The following is a 6,030-nucleotide window of genomic DNA, read 5'->3' as shown; positions in this document are numbered from 1 at the left end:
GAGCTGCAGCCGCCCCAAGCACCGCCTTCCCCAAGTTTGGAACACGCCCCCCAATGCAGGCAGTTTCTTAAGGACACATCAGCAGCCAAATTCTAATTTAGGGCTGATTCATTGAATTATAGAGTTGGATGGGACCTCCAGGGTCATCTAGTCCAACCCCCTGCACAATGCAGAAAACTCACAAATACCTGCTCCTAAATTCACAGGATCCTCATCGCAGTGGAACAGGCTTCCTCAGGAGGTGGTGGGCTCTCCTTCCTTGGAGGTTTTAAAGAGGCCCGTAAAAAGTCTGTCGTGAAAGCAACGACGCCCCAGAGTCGGAAACGACTGGTGCTTGCACAGGGGACTACCTTGACCTTTTTAGCTGCCCATCTGACAGCAATGAAGATCCTGTGAAGGGGGAGGTATTTTGTGCAGGGGGTTGGACTTCCAGCTCTATGATTTTAAGGAGAGCCCACCACCTCCCGAGGAAGCCTGTTTCACTGAGGAACTACTCCAACTGTCAGGAAGTTCTTCCTAATGTTTTGCTGAAAACTCTTCTGATTAATTTCAAACAGTTGGTTCTGGTCCTACCTTCTGGAGCCCCAGAAAACAATTCCACACCATCCTTTGTACGACAGCCCTTCAAGTACTTGAAGATGGTGATATCACCTCTCCGCTGCCTCCTCTCCAGGCTAAACATGTCCATCAACCTTTCTTCACAGGACTTGGTCTCCAGACCCCTGACCATCTTTGTCGCCCTTCCAACTCTGTAATTCAATGAATCAATGAAACCTTTCTTCATAGGACTTGATCTCCAGACCCCCGCCCCAGCCTAGCTTTAAAGCAGCTCAGTCTTTTTATTTTACATCCCCAGTCATTGTTATTGCTATTATATTGTTTTATTAATAACCACCTTTATTCCTTATTCTCTCAGCATCCCACCCCTCATCCAAAGCATCTTGCTCTCGACACGTTTTGCAATAATTCACAAGATGGTGGGGGAAAAAAGGCCAAAGGGTGTCCCAGAGATGCAGAATCTGGTTACAAGTGGTGCAGTGGTTAAAGTGTCGCTTCTGGAATCAGGGAAAGCCAGCTTCGAATCCCAACTTTACCATGGCAGCTTGCTGGGTGATCTTGGGCCTGTCACTAACTTACCTTGTAGGGCTGTTGTCAGGATAAAACAGAGGAGAACCCTTTTGGTCCCAGTCGAGGGGAAAGGTGGGATGGAAGGCTGTTGAGTTTTGAACTGAGATCATGCTGTTTTTGTCATGTATGGAATCTGTTTTGCTGCCTTTTAATCTGTTTTAACGTGACCTGGCATGAGCCTTATGGGAGGGCGGGATAGAAATCGAATGAAAAGAAATAAATTGAAAGGGATGCTTTTTGCAGGCAAACCGCTGTTAAACTCAGGTGAGCCGCCATATTGGTCTGAAGCAGAATAATATTGATTGATTCCAGTGGCACCTTTAAGATCATCCAAGTTTTATTTCATGTCCATGTATGCTATTATTGCTTTTACTGTTTGCTATAAAAAAAAAAGTCTGATGCAAAGTGTGTGTGTAAGGGGGATATAAGAATAAATTTATTATTATTATTATTTCTGCTAGAGCAGAGGCGTCAAACTCATTTGTTATGAGGGCCAGATCTGACCTAAATGAGACCTTGTTGGGCTGGACTAGGCTGGGCCATGAGTGCACCTATTTAAGATTAGCAGAGATATAAACTTTTTAAAGCACACGAACACATCCTTATCACTACCCTTCCAGGAAGCCCCACCAAACAATGGGCACATCCACAAACCAATTGCCCTTTCATCACACCCCCTCCAGCCTACAAATAGCAGCTCTCCAGCAGCCCTGGCCCCACTCAATGCACAGCAGCCAAGAAGGTCTGAGCGCCTGCTCCAGCTGCAACGCCACTGAGGATGTTCTCCGCAGCTGAAAACGAAACGTCTGGAAGGAAAACTTTCTCCAGTAGAACATGGCACTTGATCCCGAAAGATTCTACAAACCCTAATGACACAAACACAGTTAAAACATTTTTAAAAACTTAAAATAAAACATGCTTAAAACGTTAGCACTTGTTGGTCTTAAAGGTGTTTTCTTTGTATTTCTCCCAGGGGATCCAGGGAACTGGGCAAAGGAAGCTCTGGCTCTTTCCCTTCCTTCGCAGGGGACCAGGGAGCCTCAACCAATAGAGAAAATCGAGGTTTTGCTCTGTAGCTCCTGTGCGATTGAGCAAGCCTTGCAAAGGAAGCTGAGATGCAGAAGGAAGCAAGAGAAAGTGAGAAGGAAGTAGATGGCAGCCAGTTGTTCAGGGGCCTGATAGGAGCCCTCCAGGAGCCTGATACGCCCCCCTGAGCCCCATGTCTGACACCCCCGTGCTCGAGGGTAATGTGTGGGGGTGCAGAAAAGTCTAGGGGAAAGTTTCCCTTTAATTCACATTGTCTGCCTGGGTTCCTAATGCAAAAGGAAGTGGTCTTCGACCTTCCGGGATCAAAGGCCTCCCCCCTTAAGCACAACTTGCTGAATCTTTGTAATTATTTCCAAAGCTCCTTGGCCTTCAGTTTTGAGCCACAGCAGCCTTCTTGTTGATTCTAAGCTGCACTGCCTCAGAGAGAACTCCTCAACACCTCCATGGATGCCACGTCAAGTTGCATAATGGAAAACTACGACAGCAGAGTTATCTAATGAGTAACGTACACCAGGTAGTTTTTAAATTTTGTAGTCCAATTTGAGTTGGCCAGAAAAGCAGATGATCAACAAAGTAAAAATAATCTAAAGCCAAACAGCTACAAAACCACAAAACAAAAAGTCCACTACAACCACAGAGCCAAAACCAATAGTTAGTGAGCCACAATGCCCAATGAAACAAGCATCTTCACTTGTTTCATCAAGGACACCAGTGACAAGATCATCACTGGCAAGACCCTTTTGGGAGGGTGTTCCACAACCATGGGGCAACCCCCAAGGAGGCTCTGTCGCCTATTGCCACCCACTAAACCTCAGAAGATGATATTGGATTTATATCCTGCCCTCCACTCAGAGTCTCAGAGCGACTCACAATCTCCTTTATCTTCCCCCCCACCCACAACAGACACCCTGTGAGGTGGGTGGGGCTGAGAGGACTCTCACAGCAGCTGCCCTTTCAAGGACAAGCTCTGTGAGAGCTATGGCAGACCCAAGGCCATTACAGCAGCTGCAAGCAGAGGAGTGGGGAATCAAACCCAGTTCTCCCAGAGGGAGAAGGACACAGAGGGCCACGACACACACAGAGGGCCAGGATACACACAGAATTTCTGACAATGGTCTGCAGGTTCAGGGTGGCTATCTGACATTATCAACCTGCCCTTCCCCAAAAGGAGTTCCAGCGCCTAACAAGAACTGGCATTTAGGGTCCCAGCCCTAAAGGGTAGCTTCTCCAATTTCATTGCATTTTATTGTTCGGCGTAAACAACCTTGGCAGTCCTTCACGATGGAGACGGCAGATGCATCAAAACCAAGCGAATAAACGGAACACAGAAAAAAACAGCGAAATGAAATTAAGGCGCGCATCTCCGAGACAAGGTTGGTGCCTTCGGAAGGGCAACATCTGTCCCTGCGTGACTTCTACTGGGCCAGAAGCCCAGGGGATGTATTTTTAGCCAGTCCCCAAGAGTCTGCAACTCCAGGTATGTTCTGTTCCAAGCGCCTCTTTGATGCATCAGTTGGACTTCTGCCAGAGCCAAAAGGATCACTGCACAGAATGACTGCAATTATATAAAGTACAGCAGCATTAGTGCCCCAACAGGGGCCAGGAGATGGGCTGGGGAGTCCAGCTCAGATTGCTGGCGGGGAAGAGACCGCGATGGAGCCAGACGCTCATGTCACAGCGACAGATTTCTTTGCGCATAAAAAAAAAGAGAGAGAGCTCAGCGTTCCACTGCTGAGAAGAAGCACGGAGATGGAGTCAGTGGCCATGCTGCATTAATACCACTGCCTGTATTATAAGAAGTCAGACAAAACTTCTGGACAAGTTATCTCCTGCTGGTTTGGTCTTGGTGGTCCAATTCACATCACAGCCGGTTTGACCCAAGCCCTGTCAACTTAGAACCCCCTCCCTTGCCTTTTAGGGCCAAACTAAATAAGACAGGTTGGATCGCTAACAAATGTTATTTACTTATGCTTTCATTCAGAATATTTCCATACTACTTCTTCGGAGTCCTCCAAATGCTTTGCTGTTAGTAGGGCACCTCAATTTACTTGGTTCTCCCCCTTCCCAACATTTCCCAGACTTAAACTATTCCTTGTCTCCCCACCCCAACTATTAGCTGTTAGGCAATACACACAGCACCTGTTTTCCACTGCTCAACAGGGCAAATACCAGCCCCAAAGAGGTGTTCACACTCATTGTTCTAGGGGAGAGAATTGTCAAGTCTTTCCAATTGACTGGGCATCCCACAATTGCCGTCCCCTTTTCCAGTGATTCAGACAGCTACACCCAGAACCTCTAGCACAGGGGTGTTAAACATCTGGCCTGAAGGCCAAATCAGGTCCTCGGAGGGCTCCTATCAGGCCCCCGAGCAACTGGCTGTCATCTCCTTCCTTCCTTCTCCCTCTCTCTTGCTTCCTTCTACATCACAGCTTGCCTTGCAAGGCTTGCTCAATAGCACAGGATCTACAGAGCAAAGCCTCTATTTTCTCCATTGGCTGAGGCTCCTCCCTTGGGGAGGAAGGGGGGGGACGAAGAGATTGCTGTGCCAGGCTATCACAATCGCATAGCGGAGCTACTGAGCCAAGCCTCTCTTCCTTCTATTGGCTGAGGCTCCTCCATGGTCCCCTGGGGAAGGAAGGAAAGAGCCAGTCTCCTTTGCCCAGTTCCCTGGATCCCATGGGAGAAATACAACGTGCCTTTAAGACCAATGAGTGCTAGTATTTTAAGCATAGCGCTAATATTTTAAACATAAGATAAAAAAAAAATCTTAAAATTGTGTTTGTCTGTGTCCTTTATAACGTTTATATCCCTGCTATTTAATCTTAAACAGGGTACACATATGGCTCAGCCCAACAAGGTCTCATTTATATCCGATCCTGCCCTCATAACAAATGAGTTCAACACCCCTGCACTAGTACTTCCACTCTCCAGCCCCGAGTGAAGCAGCACAATTGTCTCTGAGCACATGCAGAGTTACCCTGACTCTCCAGAGTTGATGCAGCTCCTTCAACCACTTGCTGCACCCCAAAAAAACAGCTGGAAAACTTTTTGCAGCATTTAAATTGTGGCTGCATCATCTCATTGCCAATACTACTGGCAGAAAGTTTCATTGTTCCATTTGATAACATAACCACAGGTGTGGCTGTCTTCGTCTCCTTAAGTTTGCCGCTCAGCCAGAACCGTGGGAAGCTGGACGCTGCTGTTAAAATGGCAGCTAATTATTTGGGAGACTCCAGTTCAGGGGTGGCCAAACTTGTTTAATGTAAGAGCCAAAGAGAATAAACGTCAGATGTCTGAGAGCCGCAAGACAAGGAAGGGGAGGAAGGAGGGGAGGGGAGGAAGGAGGGGAGGGGAGGGGAGGGGAGGGGAGGGGAGGGGAGGGGAGGGGAGGGGAGGGGAGGGGAGGGAGGGAGGGAGGGAGGGAGGGAGGGAGGAAGGAAGGAAGGAAGGAAGGAAGGAAGGAAGGAAGGAAGGAAGGAAGGAAGGAAGGAAGGAAGGAAGGAAGGAAGGAAGGAAGGAAGGAAGGAAGGAAGGAAGGAAGGAAGGAAGGAAGGAAGGAAGGAAAATAGATGGGGAGGGAGACATGGAAAGAAAGCAATTTTAAATGCATTCTCCAAGCCGCTGGTTTGGCTTGGAGAAGTGATTTAAAGAGACAAATGACTTCTCCAAGCTAGCTGGTGGTCTTGAAGAGACTCACACAATGTGTGTGTAAGAGTCACACATGGTTCCTGAGCTGCAAGTTTGGCAACCCCTGCTCCAGGTCAAGTCCCTTCTCTGCCATGAAGCTTGCTTGGAGACCCCATGTCAGTCACTCTGCTTCTCAACCTAATCTACCTTGCAGGATAGTTGCAAGGG

This window comes from Heteronotia binoei, chromosome 17 (assembly GCF_032191835.1).
Source record: "Heteronotia binoei isolate CCM8104 ecotype False Entrance Well chromosome 17, APGP_CSIRO_Hbin_v1, whole genome shotgun sequence".
Taxonomy (NCBI): domain Eukaryota; kingdom Metazoa; phylum Chordata; class Lepidosauria; order Squamata; family Gekkonidae; genus Heteronotia; species Heteronotia binoei.
Note: the sequence above shows the minus strand (reverse complement) of the source record.